Below are 21,001 nucleotides of genomic sequence, written 5' to 3'. Positions count from 1 at the left end.
TTACTTCTCAGGTACTAAAGCAGTCCAAGCCCAATTCATACTTTAATCAGTGATGTGAAGCAAATAAATTCAAGATGTTGTGATCATTATAATGAACAACAGTTACAAGTTGAGACAATGTTGGTTGAAAAGCAATTCAGTCGACACTTAGATATTTTCTAATCAACTTTGAGGTGTTTTGACACATCTCTGTTGAAGGTGGGAATTGAACCCATGGCTCCTGGTCTACTAGTACACACATTACCATAATATTCCCATGCAGGAAGGGCAGGACTATAATCACATACTTACTGTGTTTATTCACAGGGAAAACTGCTCAGATATTTATTGTTATAATTGGACTAGGATTGTATTAGACAGTTCCATTGTGTAATGGATAAAAAGAATTAGTAATTTCTAATAATGATGGAACGAAGCAACAATGGTCTTAAATAAACATAAATCTCATGATAATCAAGTAAGTCAATTTGTTTGAAGCAGTTATTCATGTGCATAAGTTAAAATTAACCTGCTTTTTAATGCACATGAATTGGAAATAAAGCATTAGTCATTCAATGTGACTACTCAGCGAAAGACAACTTCCCTCATTTTCAAAAAAATGTGATTTCTAAGAATTCAAGATTTATTGTAAAAGCATAGAACAAACATTTGTTAATTCTGGTTTATTTACACAAGGAACACGTGTAATTTAAATAATGCTTAACATGAAAAATACTTAGCTCTTATTGTAATAATCAGAACTGTAACAATGTTAGAATTGAAGTGAAATACAATCAATACAAGATTGTAAACAAAACTGTGGATGCTGGAAATCACAAACAAACTCAGTAATTGCTGGAAAATAACTCAGCAGGTCTGGCAGCATCTGTGGAGAGAGTTGGGCCCAGTGACCTTTCTTCAGACTGCACTTTTTCTTACAACCAATTCAATCCAGCTAAGATTCCACACTTAAAATTATTTTTGCTAAGATTAAGAGATTGTAGAGTGCAATATTGTTTGTATCAGTTGATGTACTGAGACATAGTTCCACATATACAGCTGGAGATATTGGATTTCAACAATGATTACCGGTTAGATTTTGGTAATAATTGGTTTTAAAATGGCTGATAACAAATTTAAGAATGATGAGAAAACCCCTATTGCAATGTAATTGTGCAATATGTTGGAAAAAAATTAAATATTTATGTGAAAAATAGTTAGCAATTTCTTAATTGATAAGACTGATTAATGATCCTTCCATTAATACGAGAATTCAAATAAAAGAGAATGAGAGAGTTAAAATGAGTGTTGGGTGAGAGAACTTTGGTTGATTGCAGGTGTGTTGACCTGAAAAGAATGTCAATGTTTCATTATGATACTGGCCTTAATAAATAATGGATTGATCGAAAATGTAAATCTCATGATGGTGTGATAATTGAAATGACAATGAAATAATATTTAATGTGAGAATGCAACACTTAAGATGATACAATATTTTCAAAGCAGTTTGTACTGGATAATGAATTAAAATATTGGGTTAATTTTTAAAAAAATCTCACTTTAGAAGATTATTCATCAGAATTATTCTGTCATTGAAAAAACCTCATTTCTTCAACAATTCTGCATTTCCCTCATTTTCTGTCTTTTATCCACAGGGATCTGTACTGGAACCCTTCTGTTTGCGATGCAATTATATAGAAGTGACATGGATTAAAATCTAATTGGGTGAGTTAATAAGTTTGCAGATGATATAACGTTCAGTGCAGTTGGGGACAGTGTAGAGTGTTGTCAAATAATGCAGCAGGAAAAAGAGAAATTGCAGATATGGGCAGAGTAATTAAAGGTGAAGTTTAATCCATACAAGTGTGAGGTGTTTCACTTTGGAAGCTCAAATGTTAAAAAAAAAGTAGATAGTTAATGGCAGGACCCTAACAGCTTTATTATTCAAAGGGATCTTGACGTTCAAGACCATGGCTCCCTGAAAGTGACCATGCAAGTAATTAGGTGGTTAGGAAGGCAAATGGCATGCTTGCTTTTATTGGTCAGGGAACTGGTTACAAGAGTCAGGAAGTCATGTTGTAACATTTTAACACTTTGGTTAAGGCATACTTAAAGTATTGTATTCACTTTTGTTCGCCATGTTCCAGGAAGGGTATGGATGCTTTGGAGAGGGTACAGAGGGCATTTACCAGGATGCTGCCTGGATTTGGAGAGGCGAGAAAAATTCAGATTGCTTTTTTGTGAAGTGGCGGAGACTGGGGGAAGACTTGATGGAAGTCTGTACAATCATTAGATACGTAGATAGGGTTGACGGTCAGAAAGTTTTTCCCAGAGTTGAAGCGTCAAAAACTACGTGACATGTGTTTAAGGTTAGGAGGGAAAGTTCAAGGGGCATGTAAGGGGCAATTTGTTTTGTACACAGGGAGTGATTGCTGTCTGGAATGGACTTCCAGGGTTGGTGGTGGAAGCAGATACATTAAGGCTCTTTAATGTTCATTTCGATAATTTGGAAGGATATGAACCAAGGGTAGGCAGAAGGGATGAGTTTCTTTTGCATTATGTTCAGCACAACATTATGGGCCAAATGGCCCATTCCTGTGCTGTACAGATCTTTGAGAGAAAGCTAATGTCTATCTCATATGACATTTAATCTAATCAATATTTAGCCACTGGTGTCAGAAATAGGAAGGAAATAAGTAGATAACGAACTTGACTATAATCTAAAAATATAGTCAATTAAATTTACAGAGGTAATTTTTTTATATTTGTTCTGAATTATCAGATTAGCAACTTTGATGGAGATGTGTTTAAATTGTTTGCAGTTATTGATGTTCTGACCCAAAATTACCCTTGTTAACCTGAAGATTGGACCAGAAACCTGTTAGAAAACTTGAAAATATTCAGTAAGGTGCGATGCACATCATAATTTCTTACTGCCTATACTACAATAACAAAATCTTTCAGGTCTACACCAAAAAGCATTGATTTGCAGCCAATGCTCATTATAAATATCTGAATGCTACTCGTTTCAACAATCAAAGTAATCTCAGCCTCATTTATAAAGAGATATCTTAGACATTTCACTAATAATTACTGTTTATGTTGACACATTGCTCGTTCAAACATTAATGAGATTTCTCATTAATATTCAGTTCAATGATAGCATATTAATAATTTAGTTATTAATATCTAATAATTGATCAATCCAGTAAGGGATATAACAGTGGAATTATGGCTCAGTACATTAACTGATGGAAAGATATTGTTGTGTTCACTCTCCCAATTATTGTGAATATCGATGTGTATTTTGATTTGATTTGATTTTTCTTCAACATGAAGTTTTATTGTATTTCTGATCACAGTAATAGTTAAATTTTTTAAAGCTAAAAAAATTCAAATTTGTGACTTTTTTGTCAACAAGAAAAAAGAATTTACATGCGTATGTTCTTTTCTTTATCAGAGTAAATTTTGAATTGTTGGAAGTTATACATATGTGTAAGGAAGGGGAGCTGCCTGCAGCTGAATAGTCACATTGAATGATTTTTTATTGCGATTACATCCTGCTGCTAATCATTCTAGTTATCTTTTCATTTCAGGAAAAACTGCTTTAAACATATTCCACAGTTGTATTTTGCATGAATTTACAATAAGCGCATGGTATGTGTATTTATCTTTCTTTCATTTCCATGATTTTAATTTTTAAGTAAGAGCATATGTGCTTACTACCATATCACAGCAAACCGTTTGGAAATATTGAATCACTTAATGTGTCAGTGTTCTAAAATAGATTACCAATTCATTGTTAGTCCAACAATCACACAGTAATTTAATTTAGGTTTTGTAACAAATATCGTGAGATTCACATTTCAATTTAAATCATTATTTCATAGTGCCAATTTTACTAAGAAAAAATTATCTTTTATTCCAGGTCAACACAACCACAAACCAAGCAATGATCCGTCATCCAACACTGACAGGAAATATCGGATATCTTCTCATTTGAATGTTCACAGAAATCATTGGATTCATATTCAGCCTTACAAATGAAGATACATCTGATTGTTTTCGACTCCAATTCTACATGTTGCGGATTGTAATATGACATTTCTAATCATTTTAAGTTTACAGTGACTAGTTTTAACACTAATTGTTACTTATATCTAATATGTAATCATTGATCAAATCAGTATAGTCGGCTTTAAGTGTGGAATTAAGTCTCAGTGACGTAAGCATATTGCATGGTACAGTTTCCTAATGGTAGCGAATGTTGATTTTTATTTTAATGCTGAAATCCTTATTGATTTGCTGCTGTAGGGAAGCCCTGAGCAGCCTGCCTTGGAATTAAAACACAAAATGGTGGAGGGGAGATAAATAAGACCAACAGTGTGTTTCAGTCTTAAGTTAAAAAAAGAACATTTTGTACAATCCTACTCCAAGTCCATAAGCATGCAATTCCAGACAGTCATATTCCAGATAGTGATAAGAGAATGCAGGCACACAGAAAAATGACCAACCCTGACTTTCATTAATGAAAGAATAATTGTCCCAGTGAATGAATAAACACCAACTGCAGGATAGAGCCCAGCTAACTTCCACAGCGGCTGTCAGGGAAACAGGCAGGGTTTGATTGTCAGAAATAGTTACTATTTTAAAATTGCTCAGAACATTTAAGACTTTTCTAATTACATATTCTTGAGAATTGTAAATAAGGCATAGTGAGAGGCCCAAAGGACTGCAGAAATTAATTTTGTAATGTGAGGAAATAAAATGCACAGAGATCCCAAGGCCTGGAGATTATAGCACCTGTAAAACACCATGAACCAATAGGAAATTCGGGCTATCCATATTGATGTTCATCCAAGAATAGGTGTTCTACAGGATTGGGTGTCTGTATCATGATGGAACGACTGTAACCACATTGCATGTGGACATTGTAATACAGAAGGTGTGTAAAAATACTGCTTTTTACTGTACACATTAGTGTGTCATGGACCTCCCTTCCTAGATTGGCCTCGGGGGGATGATCCCTGCATTAACTGATTGCAGCATGAGTAAACATCTTCCACTTGCCTGAGTTCGGCCTATCTCCTCAGTCTTCATTCCCTGTCAGGGGAAATCACTCCTACAGCTATGGTGACATTTAAATTCAATACAAACACTTATTATCTGTGAAATTATTCCTTGCAGAGCGATATCATTTTCATGTTAATTTTTTAAATTTTTGTTTTCAAGAAAACAATGGAGGAACATCCATTTGTTATTTAGTTCAACTTATACTAAATTTTAAATTATTGACAGGACTACACATGGGGGTGGCGGGGGGAAGAACGATTCTTCAGCTCAAATGTCACATTAAGTGACAATTTCCATTTTTCAAATCATGTGACCTCCAAAATGATATTTATTTTAATTTCATTTTGAGGTAGTTTTATTTTCTTCCAACATTAGTTGTCAATGAACAATAATCACACAATTATTAGTTTTTTTTGCTACAAAATGACTCCCTGTACCAAATGTCATTGACTCTATGTTTAGTGCATAATAATACCCACTTTCCCATCCTCATTATTTTCTTCCGAGTTCTGACATTTATCTAAACATTTATCATGATAAAAGTTACATTAATAAAATAGACATGAACCAACCAAAAAAAAGTTGAACGATGTTCAATTGTTGCTGAGATTTTTTAATTATTAAAGCCACGTTTTATATTTTAATTTTCAGTTTATTTATCTTAATGAATAGACAATCGACATCAGAGCAAAGTGCATTCAAAATATTAAGTCAATTTATCTATCAGGATTTTAGAAACAATTATCAATTACAATAATTACGCAATACTTTAACTTAGGCTTTATAACAAGTACAATGTGCTTTTAATACCTTCCATATTTCTTCGTGTGAGTGCTACAACATTAAAACTTGTTTGATAAGGCCAATACGCCCACAAAAGACCAATAATTGCCATTGCAACATCATTTGTAAGTATCTGACTTTTGCTCATTTGAAAGATCACAGTCTTCTCAGCCATTGAAATTCAGAGAACACCAGTTAATTTACACTGCAATATTTCTCTTCATTTCTGAACATTACTCAGTGGAATAGTAAGAGGAGATACCTCATTATTCTTAAATTCATTAATAAAATATTTCAAATCGATTTGTTGCCAAAACCTAATAATTGTTCAATTCGGTAAGGGGTGTACATGTGGAACTATGTTTTCATATAATAACTAATGCAAGGACATTGCAATGCACGATCACTCAATCATTCTAAATATTGCTTTTCATTTTAAACTTGGAAACACTTTTGAATTGATTTGATTAGAAATCACTTCAATGTTAACATTTATTGTGTTTTTAATCACAATAACAATTGAATATTTTTCACGTGCAAAATCATTGAAATCCCCATGAATTTTTGGAAGCACACAAAAAAGGGTTGGCATCTCTCTTCTTTCATTAAACAACCACAGGAAATGGTGACTTAGAAATCGTGTATTTTAGAAAGAATGAAAGTTGTCTTCAGCTGAATAGGCACATTGATTGACCAATTCATCATTTTGTTCCAATTTACATGTAGATCAAAAGCATTGTAATTTGCATTTCTGAAAATGTGGAACTTATGAACATATAGAATAATTATATTCATTTTTATTTATAATGCACAGTAATCACACAATTCTGTCAAGTTGTCGTTCCACAAGTGATCATAAAAATCATGTTAAATTAAGACATTTGTTAACTCCCATCATTATTGTAAATTACTACTGAATTTTCAGAAGATTGTACACAGTATCCAACCATTTAATTCCAATCCAATTATCGCAATAAACATCTGATTAGTTTTCAGCCCTGCCCAGCCTGGTTGGGAATGTTATGAAGGAATCTAGTGCAACTCTGGTCGTGTATCTGTTAGCAGACCAGAGTTGTCTGGTCGTGTCTCTGTTACCAGACCAATTTCAATTCCCACCTTGCACAGAGCTGTGCCAGAGCAGCTCTGATTGTTGAGAAGAAAATATCTAAGAATCGAATGAATTGCCTTTCAATTCAACATGAGATATGTTTTCATTTGTTGTTCATTCCAATAATCACAGTATCTGCTATATATATTCTTCAGTCCGCTAATAACAGAATGTATCTAATTACACTCAATCAATATTCTTTGCAAAATATTTGATAATGTTGCATTCACAAAGATGAAATATGCAAAGTAAAGATAGAACTTGATGCTTCAAAGGTATAAATATTAGAAAAAAATTAAGTTATTCTTCAGTTAAATAAACAAATGCCACTTCCTACTATATATCAATTTTTAGTTATTGATCTGTTTATGAGTTGTCTGAAATTTGTTTTTAGTTTTCCATTCATCTATTTATATTGAATGTACGATTGAAATGTTCTGAAAATATCCGAGTGCATTCATTTGAAAATTGAATTTGCATATTTCTCTCTAATCCAGTTTATTGCATGATGACTTAACAGTGTTTTGTTCAGCAAACCTCCTGAATTCCGAAAAATTGTCTAATCTTAAATAAGATCTTTCACACCCAGTTATCAGTCTGTTCCTAATTCATGTAAATATCTAAATTTATTGAAATCAATGTTCACACAAAACAGTGCACATAAAGCGACACAAAGATATTCATCATCAGCTGATTACTATTCAGTGGAATAACCTGAGTAAGTATCTTATTGTTCCTAGGACAAATGACAACAATAAACATTTATTTACTATTCTATGCAGTTAATGCAATTGAGGTGCTATATTTCAGCTCAGTCGTTAATGTTGATTTATATTGTTTAAACCAATAATTCTATTTTATCACAGATATTGACTATACTACAATAATGTTGTAAAGCAAATCTTTGTCAATCTAACAATCTTTAAGCTCCTTTTTTGTTGTGTGTGTACAAGAGACAATTCAAATTATAACCATTTTTATTACAAATTGAACAAATACTGCATTTTAAATTTGTGAACTTCCCACATTTTTGCAAAAGGGTTAGCCTTCACTGTATATGTCACATTTAAAAACCTGCTATTTCAAATAATGAGTGCTACAAAATGATTATTGTTTTCATTTCATTGTGAGAAAAGAACTGCTTTGACCATGTTGATTTTTTTGGCATTTCTATTCCAACATTATTCATCATTGTACAAAAATGACAATATTATTAAAATCACATATACGCTACATGTCATTGACTACATTGTTCAGTTTCAAGCTCACTTTCATGACTTACGAATTCTCTTCCTAATTCTGACACAAATCTTTCAACATTGATCATAATATTGATCATTTAATTGATGTAACATATCTCTACAAGGAATCCGTCTAATGGAAATTCACAATTCTTGTATTACATACATTTTTTACTTAAAAAAAGAATTTTGCTCAATAATCACTGAATGGCTCATTTTTCTTCCATCCATAAAGCTAGGTACAATGTTTTATGCCTCAATTTACTGATCTTAATAAATATCCAATCAACATCACAGCAAAATGCTTTTGAAATATTGATTCATTTTAATTCTTCAAAATACAGCATTCATTATCAAGTCATTGCCATTACAATAATGGCACAATTATTTTTAAATAAGTCTTTTGAACACATACAATGAGATTCACATTTAGATTTAATCTATTATTTCTGAGTACTAATAGTACAGTATGAAAATGCCTTTATTTTTCAGGTCACCTACCCCACAAAGGAACCAATGACTTCCCATCCAACGTCATTGCAAGTATCTGATGTTAGCTCATTTGAATGATCACGGTCATCTCAGTCTTAAAATTCAGGAAAATGTAATTACTTTTAACTGAATTAATTCCAGTTCATTTCCAGACATTGCTCAATCACTTGCAAAAAGAGATTATTCATTATTCTTTAATGCATTGACAGACTTTGATAATTCAATTGTTGCTGATGTAGAATAAAAATAATAATTCAATCTAGTAGGTCGCGCAAATGTGGATTTACGGCACAGTATATGAACCACTGCAAATGTATTGCAGTGCACAATCTCTCAATCATTGTAAATATCAATTTTTATTTTATCTGTTGAAACATAGTTGAATTCAATTGATTATATTTGACTTCAATGCTCACATTTATTGTGTTTGTAATCATAATACAGCTTACGGATGTTTCATGCAACAAAATCAAATGAAAAAGAATTAACATCTCTATTCTTTCATTCAACAATGGCAATAAATTTTCATTTTTTAAATTTTGAACATTTTGGAAAGAAGGGATGTTGTCTTCAGTTGAATTCTTGCAATGACTCAACTAATTCACAGTGTCCGCTACTTATTCTCTTTGGGTTCCTATGAAAAGAAGTTAACTAGTTATTCTGGTTGTAATTTCCTGGAAAATATTTGACAAATGTTGTGGTTTTAAAGCTGACAAGACTAAGTGCTCGTAAGTCATCAGTTATTTTGTTAGAAACAGCTTGATTCAAACATTTCGAACACAGACACACACATACACACACACACACACACATTGTTATTCTGCTGTGTAACAAGAGGGAAAACAAGTCGCTTTCTTCGGCATTAAGTAAATATATGCCACTTCCAATTATTCATTAGTCAGCTAATTACCTACATTTGTCATTAAAAATTGCAATTCGTCGAAACATTGTTATGAACTTTGATCAAATTAAACTTTTAATTATTGTTTATTCATGAATTGGCGGGATTTTGTATTTTTTATTTTCATTACACCTATTCGTATTGAATGCAAGATTGACATTCTTTGACAATGCCGGAGAGTGTTCATTTGAAACTTGTTTTTGACGTATCTTTCACTGATTTTACTTATTGCAAAAGATTGCATGGTACCTCAGTGGTTAGCAATACTGGCTCACAGCGCCAGGGACATTGGTTTGATTCTCTCCTCGGTGGACTGTGGGGACTTTGCACGTTCTCCCCAAGTCTATGTGACTTTGCTGTGGTGTCCTCCCACAATCCAAACATGTGCAGGTTAGGTGAGCTGGCCATGCTAAAATGCACATTGTGTTCAGGGATATGTGTATTAGTCAGCAGTAAATATGAAGAAATATGATTGGAAAAAGTGTTTGGGTGGGTTACTCTTTGGAGGGTCATTTTATTCAAACAAATGGCCTGTTATCGCACTGAGGTAACAGGGATGCTTTCGTGGCATCGCTAGTATTAAGGTGCAGCCCGAGATATAAGCCATGTTGGAACTGAAACGGAGGAATCTCCAGAGAGGCTGCAGAATGACATCGCATCTATTTGAGTTTCTTTAAATCACTGACGAGCAGGAAAATGTAAACGGCGAGGGCGAGTGGGGAAGTGAGGAAGTTGCAGCTCTGGGGAAAGTCCAACGGTCCTTCTGAGAGTGTAATTTCTTTCATTGCTGTTGCTGATTGAATGAGCCACTAACGTGCGAACTGCTCCAAAATATGATTCAGAACCTCTGGTGCCAATTCTCGCAAGTTGAATAACGACAGACACCTTCCAAACGAGGCCTTTCAGAGACGACTTTGGGATACATTTGACAGACAGACTAGTTGAGGAATCCGTTGTGCACTGTGACACCAGCACATCAGCTTCTTCCCTGTCTTTGAACCGGGCCGCCTGCGCAAGGAATGCAAATGCGGTACTGCTTTTCGTGGAAGGATCAGAAGGGGGTAACTACACTCTCAAAAAGAATGGCATATGATCAGAACCAGGTTGGAGAAAAACTTTACAATGCTTTGCACTGTTAGTAAATGGAAAATGGAATTGCATTGCATTGCACTACGAGAGAAGATTTATTCAAGCAAACTCGAAAGCAGGTTTGCACATGGGAAAGCAAGCAAGAAAGCTCTGTTCTTGTCTGTCAAAGGCTGCAGTTGAAGAGCAAAGCAGTTTCTGCCCAGTTTCGGACTGGGGACCTTTCGCGTGTACGGCGAACGTGATGACCACTACACTACAGAAACAAGCCTCGGTCGCCCCCCGCCCTGCGGCTCAGTGGCATCCAGCACTGAAAGTTGAAGCCATTCTACCTTTCACCTTTCTGTTTCCATGAGCTCGTTGTTTAATGGAACTTGTTTAATTTTGGCTATGTGGTGAGCATGGACGAGATACACCGAAGTATCTGTTTCCACGCGGTGTACCCCAATAACGTTGTGTTGCTTACACCTGCTTTAAAGAATTTCGTGTTTGCGGAGCTTACCGTCGCAGTCTGTAGCAAAATCATTTAGTCTGTTCGACTGCTCACGGGAAAGGTAGTATTGTGAAACACTGCAGAAACGAATGACACCCTTAATTTTGCTCCGACTGACCATACTCCGTGAAAGTTTCCCAGATTCTCAGTTAAGGATTTTTGCAGCTGGAAGTTACCTCAGAAACCCTGTTAATTCGTAATGGATTGAGCGAATCGCAAAACAGAAAGCATTTAACACGGAACACAAACAAAACTGGAAAACCAAATGCATTTTCAGACACAGCGAGCATGAATGCTAAATGTGAGACAGTCCGGGGGCATGAGCCATAAAGTAATCACACAACTAACAACAGGGCAATTCCAAACTACTCTTTCAAACATACTGGAGCCTGAGTGCACCACCACTTCCCAGACAATGCTGCAAAGAGACAAAGAAAGAACATAATAAGAATGGGCCATAAAAAGTGAATTTCACCAATCACAGTCTCGATTAGATTACCTTTCCCTTCCGATGACTCCAGGACGGAAATGAAGGAAGTGGGAGAAATTCAATAACATATGACATCGAAATAGATTGGAACGATTTTCTCATTGGCCAGAAAACCAAATAACGACGAGTCGACTCACCGTAGGACTCTGTTTCGCAACAGCGATGAAATAACAGTCTCCATTCGGTTCCAGTAAAAGCTCAACTTGCCTGGAACTGAAAGCAACAGTACAGCTGCTTGCGATTTTCCTTGCGGGAGGCGAACACGATCATGACAGCACAGACACTTTGGAAAATTCGGCACTTTCCCACACCGCAGTCAATTCCCCGGGAAGCAAATCCATTTTTCTTCTGTTTTCAACAGAAATGCAGCAGGGATTGAAACAGCATTTTAACAAGCTGTGCCGGCGGAGCTGTTCAGCAGAAACAGCAGCGGTGGGATTCGAACCCACGCCTCTGTCGAGGCGGGAGCCTTAATCCAGCGCCAATGTTTTGCACTGTAAGTAAATGGAATTGCATTACATTTCACAACGAGAGCAGATTTGTTCAAGCAAATTCGAAGGGAAGGTTTGCACATGGGAAAGCAAGTAAGAAAGCTCCGTTCTTGTCCATGTAAAAGGCTGCCGTTGAAGAACAAAGCAGTTTCTGCCCAAATTCGAACTGGGGACTTTTCGCGTGTGAGGCGAACGTGATGACCACTACACTACAGAAACAAGCCTCGGTCGTCCCCTTATTAGCCATGTGATTGCATAAAGGGTCTGTACTGAGTTGTAATGGTCCATTTTCTATGATTCTTACTCCCTGTATTATCCGAGCAGTTCCATATTGGGCCTGTACTGCGGTGTAATGTTCTATGTTCTCTGAGACTAACTTCCTTTTTTAGCCGAGCGGTTCCACGAAGGGCCTGTATTGCGCTGTAACGCTACATGTTCTATGAATCTAACTCCCTGTATCAGCCGAGCAGTTCCATATTGGGCCTGTACTGCACTGCAATCTTGTATGTTGTATTTGTCAAACATCCTTTATTAGCCGAGCAGTTCCACGAAGGGCCTGTACTTCGTGATAATGCTCCATGTTCTTTGAATCTAACTTCCTGTATTAGCTGAGCGGTTCCATATAGGGCATGTACTGCGCTGTAATGTTCTATGTTGTATTCGTCTAATGTCTGGTGTTAGACAAGGGGTAGCATAAAGGCCTGTACTGCACTGCAATGCTCCATATTCTGTGAGTGTAACTTCCTGTATTAGCCGAGCAGTTCCATAAAGCGCATGTGCTGTAATGCTCCATGTTCTATCTTCTGGTTATCCTAGACCAGTATGGGCCGAAGGTGCTTTCTTTATGCTGTCAGACTCGATGACTCTATGATTCTATGACATTTCCTTTCCCAGATAATGACCTGATAAGGCACTGCAAAGTGTCAAAGTGGTGGAGATAGGCCTTTTCATGAGTTTTTATGATGTACAACGAGTGATGGTTTCATCTGGGAATCTGTTATTACAAGAACCAGTTTTGATCGGCTCTATCTCAGTATCAAGTCCACACAGTGAGAGGATGGTGAGGACTATATTCATGACGGTCCCCACAAGTTGATCTTGGGGCCTGTAGGAATCCTAACAAGTATGCTGACCAGTGAATGTTGGCTTTCAGTTATTGGAGTTTAAAAACAATTTGGCTGATTTCGCAATGAATGTATCAAGGAAAGGGTACTCCATTTCAGTGGTGAATTTTAGCATCAGGTGCCGATCATCGAGCTTTATAAAGAAACTCTTTAATGCAGATTCAAATGTCGCAAACATGTCATCTACATGTTGAAGATATGCAAATGGATAGAGGCTAGGTATCATGCCATCAGAGATGTGTTTTGCATGGTTACCAATAAAGATGTTAGGAAGAGTTTTCCCTCGAGAATATCCCATGGCAACACTATCTATTTGGTCAGACACGTTGTTATTGGAACTGAAGTCAACTGCACAAGGTGCTCAGTTCATGTGTATCATAGACTCCCAACAACGTGGAAACAGGCCCATAGGCTTAAGAAGTCCACACCGATCTTCCAGACAGTAAGCCACCCAGACCCATTCTCCTATTACTCTACATTTATCCCAGACTAATGCACCTAACCTGGAACACTATGGGCAATTTAGCACAGCCAATTCACCTAACCAGCACATCTTTGGATTGTAGGAGGAAACCCATGCAGACCTGGGGAGAGTATCCAAAGAGACACGGGGGACAATATTCACACAGACATTTACCCAAGGCTGGAATTGAACCCAGAACCCTGGTGCTGTGTTAACCAGGAAGCCATGATGCCACCAGAAAGGAAAAAAGAGATGATGTTTGGTGAACACTGAATCAGACACAAGTGGTATGTCTGAATTTCAATGGCTTATTTGAACTGTAATAATAATAAGCTGGCAATGTTGAAAGAGCACGTGGGCATGTTGTCACTCTCAGAACGTAGCTCTCATGTGGTCTTCGTAATCATGAGGGACTCCTTCACTGTGCATGTGGAAAACTCATTTAGATATGATTATAATAGTTTCACAAAGTATTCAGCCAATTCAGGCTGTGCAGATTCAGTAACAGATATGATAGGACAGAAAAGGGACATCGATTTTACATGTCATGGGGAACCCAGACTTGGTGGGTGCAGTGAACCGTGAGAACAATTTCTATCATTGGCATCATTCGGCAGGTTACCACCTTCAAACACGCAAGATCAACAGCTGGGTGCATCTGCGCATGCGTTAGAAGCAACAAATATAATTCCGCAGGACCCTGGTTCATGTAGGCAAACAGAATTTTTACAGACATTGCACTTATTCGATAAGAAATGCATCATGGAGACAACCAACCACTGCTGTATCCCCATGCTGACACCCCGACCAATCAGAGTCCACCTATCGGGTCTGAGAATTAAGATTGACGGCTAACTGTTTTTGCTGCAATGCCATTTTAATGATGAGCTAGCCAATCATCATCACCTTTCACATTTCAACTCCTTTTGCAATGTTTTCGAAACAATAGAACTGGTTGCCACCTGTACGTGAGCAATATTACTGATATAGTTTGCTTGAAAGACTGGGATTACAGTTTGGGATAAGGTTGATCACTTTTTGTTGCCTTAGAAATTCACCGTAAACAGAGTGGCTAGAAATTTGGTGAGTTCAGTGAATCTCTTTCTAAAAGTTCAAATTTGTTTGACTTTGAGACATAACAGCTTAGCTTTAATAAACATTCATTAGTGCACAAAACCCATCCATTCTGCAGCCGAGCTTTGAAACTGTTCTTTTAAGAAATCACCACAATTACAGGAATACTGTGAAGTTCAGAGACACAGAAAAAAACTACACCAACAAAATTTATGCTGGGAGAAAGTGAGGACTGCAGAGGCTGGAGATCAGTGTCAAAAAGTGTGGTGCTGGAAAAGGAACAGATGGTCTTGAGGAAGAGCTTATGTTGGAGACATCGACTCTTCTCATCAGATGCTGCCTGACTGGCTATGTTTATTTAGCTCCACACTTTTTGAACAAAATTATCAATTATAAATTCCACAATTTACATCCCACAGGACCTCAAGTAGTAATCAATGTCATGTTACAGTGCAGAAGGTGGCGGTTTGGCACATCGTTTCTGTTCCAGTTTGTTAAATGTTATCTTTTTTATTAATTTGTGGGATGAGGGTGTTGTTGTCTCAGCCAGCATTTATTGGCCATCCCTAATGGTGCAAAGAGCAGTTCAGATTCCACCACATTGCTGTGGGTCTGGAAAAACATGGAGACCAGACTAGGTAAGGATGGCAATTTCCTTCCCTAAAAGCCATTCCAGAATAAGTTGGGTTCTTCAAACAATCAGCGATGGATTCATGATCATGATTACTCTCATACTTGCAGAATTTTCTGAAATTCAAATTCTATCATCTGCCATGGCAAGATTTGAATCTGGGTCCCCAGCACATTACCTGGGTCTCTGGATTAGCAGTCCAACGATAACATCACTGGGTCATCGCTTGACCTGCAATATTAGATTATACAGAATAGCACTTATTCTCTAAACTGCAGTGAACAGCAGTCCCTGTGTATGCTATACTAAACAGCAATTTCTGAGTATATGAAACAGAAGTCCCTGTGTGTATTACAGAGAGTAGCTGTCCCTGTCTGTATTATAGAGAAGAGCAGATCATGTGCATATTGCCGAGAACATTTGTTCCCATGTATTTTCTAACCCTTTCAAGTTTCATAACATGCTTTGAAGAGAAAGAAAGCCTGATATGCAACACAATAATCCAAAAGTAGCCCAACCAATGTGCTGCACAGCTGCAATATGACCTCTCAACTCCCATATTCAATGCTCTGTCCCATAAAGGAAAACATACTAAACACCTTCTTCACTAACATATCCATCTGTGACTCCCCTTTCAAGGAACTATGAACCGTGTTCCAAGGTCTCATTGGACACTCCCCAGGACCTTACCATTAAGTGTATAAACCCAGTCCTGATTTTCCTTTCTAAAGTGCAGTACCTCTCATTTACCTAAATTAAACTTCATCTGCCACTCCTCAGCTCAGCAGCCCATCTGATCAAGATCCTGTTATACTCTGAGGTAACCTTCATCGCTGTCCACTCCACCTCCAATCTTGGTGTCATCTGCAAATTAATAAATATACCTCTTATGCTCACATTCATATAATTTATATAAATGACAAAAAGCAGTGAACCCAGCACCAATCCCTGTGGCACCCCAATGGTCACAGGGCTTCAGTCTGTAAAACAAACCTCCACCACCACCACCATCTGTCTTCTAATTTCAAGCCAGTTGTGTATCAAAATGGCTAGATTTCCCTGTATTCCATGTGACCTAATTTTGCTAACCAGGCCACCATGAGGGAGCTTGTCAAAGCCTTCATCAATCCTCTTTGGTGATTCTTCAAAATACTCAATCCAGCTTGTGAGACATGATTTCCCATGCACAAAGCCACATTGACTATCCCTAACCAGCCCTTGCTTAACCGGATGTGTGTAAATCCTATCCCTCAGGATCCCTCCAATAACTTGCCCACAACTGATGTCAGGCTCACCGGTCTATAGTTCCTGAGAATAGCAGGGTATAGCATAGAGAACAACAGTCCCTGTGAAAACAGAGAACAGCAGTCACATTGTATAATGCAGAGAACATGAATCCCTGTGTCTAATATAGAGAACATGAGTCCCTATGTATAATACAGAGAATAGCAATCCCTCTGTCTATTATCAGTGCATGTGTAGAATATAGAGAACAGCAGTACCTGTGTATAAGAAAGAGAACAGCAGTTCCTGTGTCTTATCTGGAGAACAGCAGTACCTGTGTATAATATGGACAACAGCTGTCCCTGTGTATCATATAGAGAGCAGCAGTCGCTCTGTCCAATGTAGAGGTCAGCAGTTCTTTTCCCTGCGGTGGGGGGTCCAGAACTAGAGGGCATAGGTTCAGCATGAGAGGGCAGAAAAAAATCAACAGGATGTAAGGGGCAACTTTTTCATGCAGAGGGTGGTGCATGTATAGAATGAGATGCCAGAGGAAGTGGTGGAGGCATTTAAATTAAATTAAACTAAATTACAGCATTTAAAGGGCATCTGGTTGGATATATGAACAGGAAGGATTTAGAAGGATATGGACCAATGCTGGCAAATGGGACGAAATTAGGTTAGGATATCTGGTTGCCATGGACGAGTTGGGCTGAAGGATCTTTTTCTGTGCTGCACATCTCTCTGACTCTGTGCCTTAAATACATCAGATCTTTGCTTCACATTGTTCTTAAAATCTCTCATTTAATACATCAAAGTGACTCTCATCATCATCAAAATCCGAACTGTTGATTACTTCAATAGCTTCATGTTCTCCCTTTTGTTTTCTGAAATGCCGTTTGCCATTAGGTAGAGCTGGTGGGCAACTTTGTAAAACTTCTGTTGTTGGGAATTGGAGTTGGTGGGAAGGGGCAGCATGTACCGGGGATGAAGTGACAACATTAAGAGTGAGTGCTGAACATAACACGCAGAAAGACTCAAACGAATCGGATGGTAGAACAAGCTGATTAGCACGAAGGCAAGTCTGACTTGACTAACCGAAAGCTTTCCGCATTCGGATCATAAAGAATACAACATACAAAAAAAATCTACTGTTCGCCTTTTTTAGTGGGGACGTGCACCATTCCCCGAAATACTGCAATACTGGGATGATGCGTGAAGTTATCGGAGCAAGCTCCTGACACAACTTCGTCCTGCAAAAATCAGATTAACATTCAGTCCCTAAATCAGGGACTTATCAGATATTAAAACTGACAAGAACAGAACTACACATGATCTTAGCCAAAAGGCTGAGAAGCGATACTTGTCGTCTGCCTGACTACCTTAGGACCCAGCCGCTTCCTACATTTACCATCAGCCTGACTGTGAACAAAGACCTATAGCTCACGGCTGACAGTTTCATTGCTGCCTAGTCATTTCCAGATCTTCTGACCAGAGTAAACGATCCGTTTGTCCAGGTGAATTCATTTCATCTTTTCTATGAATTTGTTTGATAGTGAATGTAAATGACCAGCAATGTACCAATCAGCTACGCTGGGGCCGAGTGTACGTCACTAACAAGCCGGTAGTGTGTCTCTGACAGAGTATCAATGAGATTGCAGCAACCCACTGGAACAGAGCTGGACACAGGGAATGGTGCAGCACAGGGGGATGTACTGCAGCCTCTCATTGTCTGCGTCAGCTGTCACTCTGTATGGGCTCCTTCCCTAGTCCCACTCCCCATGCTTTTCCCGATGATTGAATCCGGCTCCAGTGGCCCCTCAGGCAGTGCACAGCCAATAGTAACTACTGAATGAAGATGGTAGGGATTTACCTACTTACCTTGATGAAATGTGACATTCGTTCAAAAATAATTAACCTCAACTCCCCGCCATCATGTATTTATGCCATGATTTGGAGATGCTGGTGTCGGACTGGGGTGTACAAAGTTAAAAATCACACAACACCAGGTTATAGTCCGACAGGTTTAATTCTGTTGGACTATAACCTGGTGTTGTGTGATTTTTAACTTGATATATGCAATTGCCTGGAGTTTGTGCTGTTCCATTCTCTGGTATAAACAAACTGAGCTGTTAATGGTAACAATTCCTGCCTCTCCACAAGGCAAATCAAGGCAAACAATTGAAACGGGTTCTAATTCTGATCGAGTACTATCACTGCCTGGAAATATTAGGCGACTGTTCTGAACGGAAATCCTTAGACTAATCCATCCATCTTGTATTATGTCAACTCTGATCTCCAAACCATTAAACTCTGCCAACCCCGTCAATTGAAATTAACAGAACCATGGTGGACCTGAAGTTCGATCGAGTGAATCAGCAACAAGTGATTTGGCTTTGACTCCAAATACTCGAATTGCAATTTGCTACATTAGAATTGCAAATCAAGATTCACAGAGTCGTGGAGTTGTACAGCACGGAAATAGACACTTTGTTTAAGTGGCTGGCATCCATCAGATAACTTGGATAAACCTAGTCCCAGTTATCAGCATCTGAATCCAGATGCTTTTCAAGTGTTGTAATTGTACCCGCCTTACAAACATCTACTCCATCCACCACCGATGCTGAGTTGAATCAAGGTGCACTGCAAACGTTTCCCAAAAATCCTTCGACAACACCTTCCAAACCGACAATTATTTCCACTTCGAAGGACACCTCCAATTTTGGTGTAATTTGCAAACTTACTAAATATACCTCCTATCGCTATATTGAGACACTCAGAAACACATACATATACACAGACAGACACCCATACACACACACAAAGACACACATATCCCAAACAAACATGCACAAGCAGGCAGTCACACACACATATTCACAGATATTGCCAAGGACAGCAAAAGTGAAGACTTTAATAGAATTCATTTTTTCCTAAAACTAAATGACAAATTGGTAAATGTTCAGGAATGTGTGAGCTTACTGGAAATTTGTGCATAATTTTCGCTGGATATCTTGCCTTTAACAAATTTGTAAACTAAACAAGCAAAAAGTGGTCTGCTTAGCAGATTGTGAGACTCTTTTGAAAGGATGAAGGCTGTACTGTATTCCCGTTGAAATAAAAACCAGCAATGTGTTAAAAAATACATCCAAAGAACTGTGATTGCTGGAAATCAGAAACAAATTCAGAAATTGACTGAGTAACTCAGCAAGTCTGGCAGCATTTGTGGAGAGAAAACAGAGTTAATATTTTGGGTCCAATGACTCTTCTTCAGTACTGCGTTTTTCCAGCAATTGCAGATTTTGGTTCCACCATTCCATTTACCTTCTCTATTAATCACTGAACTCCAATGTCAGCTTTTTCTGATTCACAGATGTGGAATTCCAAATCCCTCTGTTCTGTAGCTATCTGCAGTATTTCTCCATTTAAATAATATTAAACTCTTCCATTTTTCCTGACTTTCTCCTCCTTATATTCCACATGCCAAGTTTTCACCCACACATTTAACCTATCTAGAATGTTCTGCAGACACTGACATTCTCCCCACTTGCCTTCCTACTGATTTACAAACTTGGTGACAGTACATTCACTTCCCTCACCCAAGTCATTATTAATATGTTGTCCCAGGACTGTGGCACTCCACTAGAAACTGGTTGCCATCTATACCAGCTGCTCAGCCATGCATTCATCTGCTCTATCCTCCTATTCCTGTCCTCACTAGCTTGTAACACCGTGAGTAATCCAGATATTATTACTCTCGAAGACCTCCTTTTTAAATTCCTGTCTAACACTCTATTTTCTCCCTTCAGAAAATCATCCTTTTTCCTTCCTATTGTTCCAATGTGTACAATGACCTCCTGCTGATCCCTCTCCCCTGAGAGAATATTCTGCACCCTCTCGGAGACATCCTTGATCCTGCACCAGGGAGGCAACACATAATTATGATTTTTTGTTGCTGGCCACAGAAACGTCCGTCTGTGCCTCGGACTAGAGAGTGTCTGAACACAATCAATCTCTTTTTAGATTAGATTACTTACAGTGTGGAAACTGACCCAACAAGTCCACACCGCCCCGCCGAAGAGCAAACCCACCCATACCCCTACATCTACCCCTTACCTAATAATAAGGCAATTTAGCATGGCCAATTCACCTGAACTGCACATCTTTGCAGTGTGGGAGGAAACCGGAACACCCGGAGGAAACCCACGCAGACACGGGGAGAATGTGCAAACTCCACACAGTCAGTCGCCTGAGTCGGGAATTGAACCCAGGTCTCTGGCGCTGTGAGGCAGCAGTGCTAACCACTGTGCCACCGTGCCACCCATAAACCTGACATACCCCATAAACCTGC

The 21,001-nt window shown here is 38.1% G+C and overlaps 1 long non-coding RNA gene and 1 other non-coding gene across 5 annotated transcripts in view; one reads left to right on the top strand and one right to left on the bottom strand.

Annotated features, from left to right (window-relative positions):
* The window catches only part of LOC140471854 (uncharacterized), an 85,441-nt gene extending 78,151 nt beyond the window's left edge, over nt 1-7,290 (top strand). For 3 of the 4 annotated variants that reach the window (XR_011957223.1, XR_011957220.1, XR_011957222.1), the window contains 3 exons: nt 1,635-1,704; nt 3,576-3,636; nt 3,908-7,290. This is a non-coding gene — a long non-coding RNA (uncharacterized lncRNA). The remainder of the gene's footprint in view (nt 1-1,634; nt 1,705-3,575; nt 3,637-3,907) is intronic. The other variant, XR_011957221.1, reaches the window with a different exon arrangement.
* A 10,530-nt stretch (nt 7,291-17,820) lies between these two features.
* On the bottom strand, nt 17,821-18,011 carry LOC140471856 (U2 spliceosomal RNA). The gene has a single exon (XR_011957225.1). It is a non-coding gene; the product is annotated as a U2 spliceosomal RNA (small nuclear RNA).
* Between the last annotated feature and the right edge of the window lie 2,990 nt (nt 18,012-21,001).

Source organism: Chiloscyllium punctatum, unplaced genomic scaffold (assembly GCF_047496795.1).
Source record: "Chiloscyllium punctatum isolate Juve2018m unplaced genomic scaffold, sChiPun1.3 scaffold_168, whole genome shotgun sequence".
NCBI classification, from domain to species: domain Eukaryota; kingdom Metazoa; phylum Chordata; class Chondrichthyes; order Orectolobiformes; family Hemiscylliidae; genus Chiloscyllium; species Chiloscyllium punctatum.
Note: the sequence above shows the minus strand (reverse complement) of the source record. Positions and strands in the feature narration are given on the sequence as shown.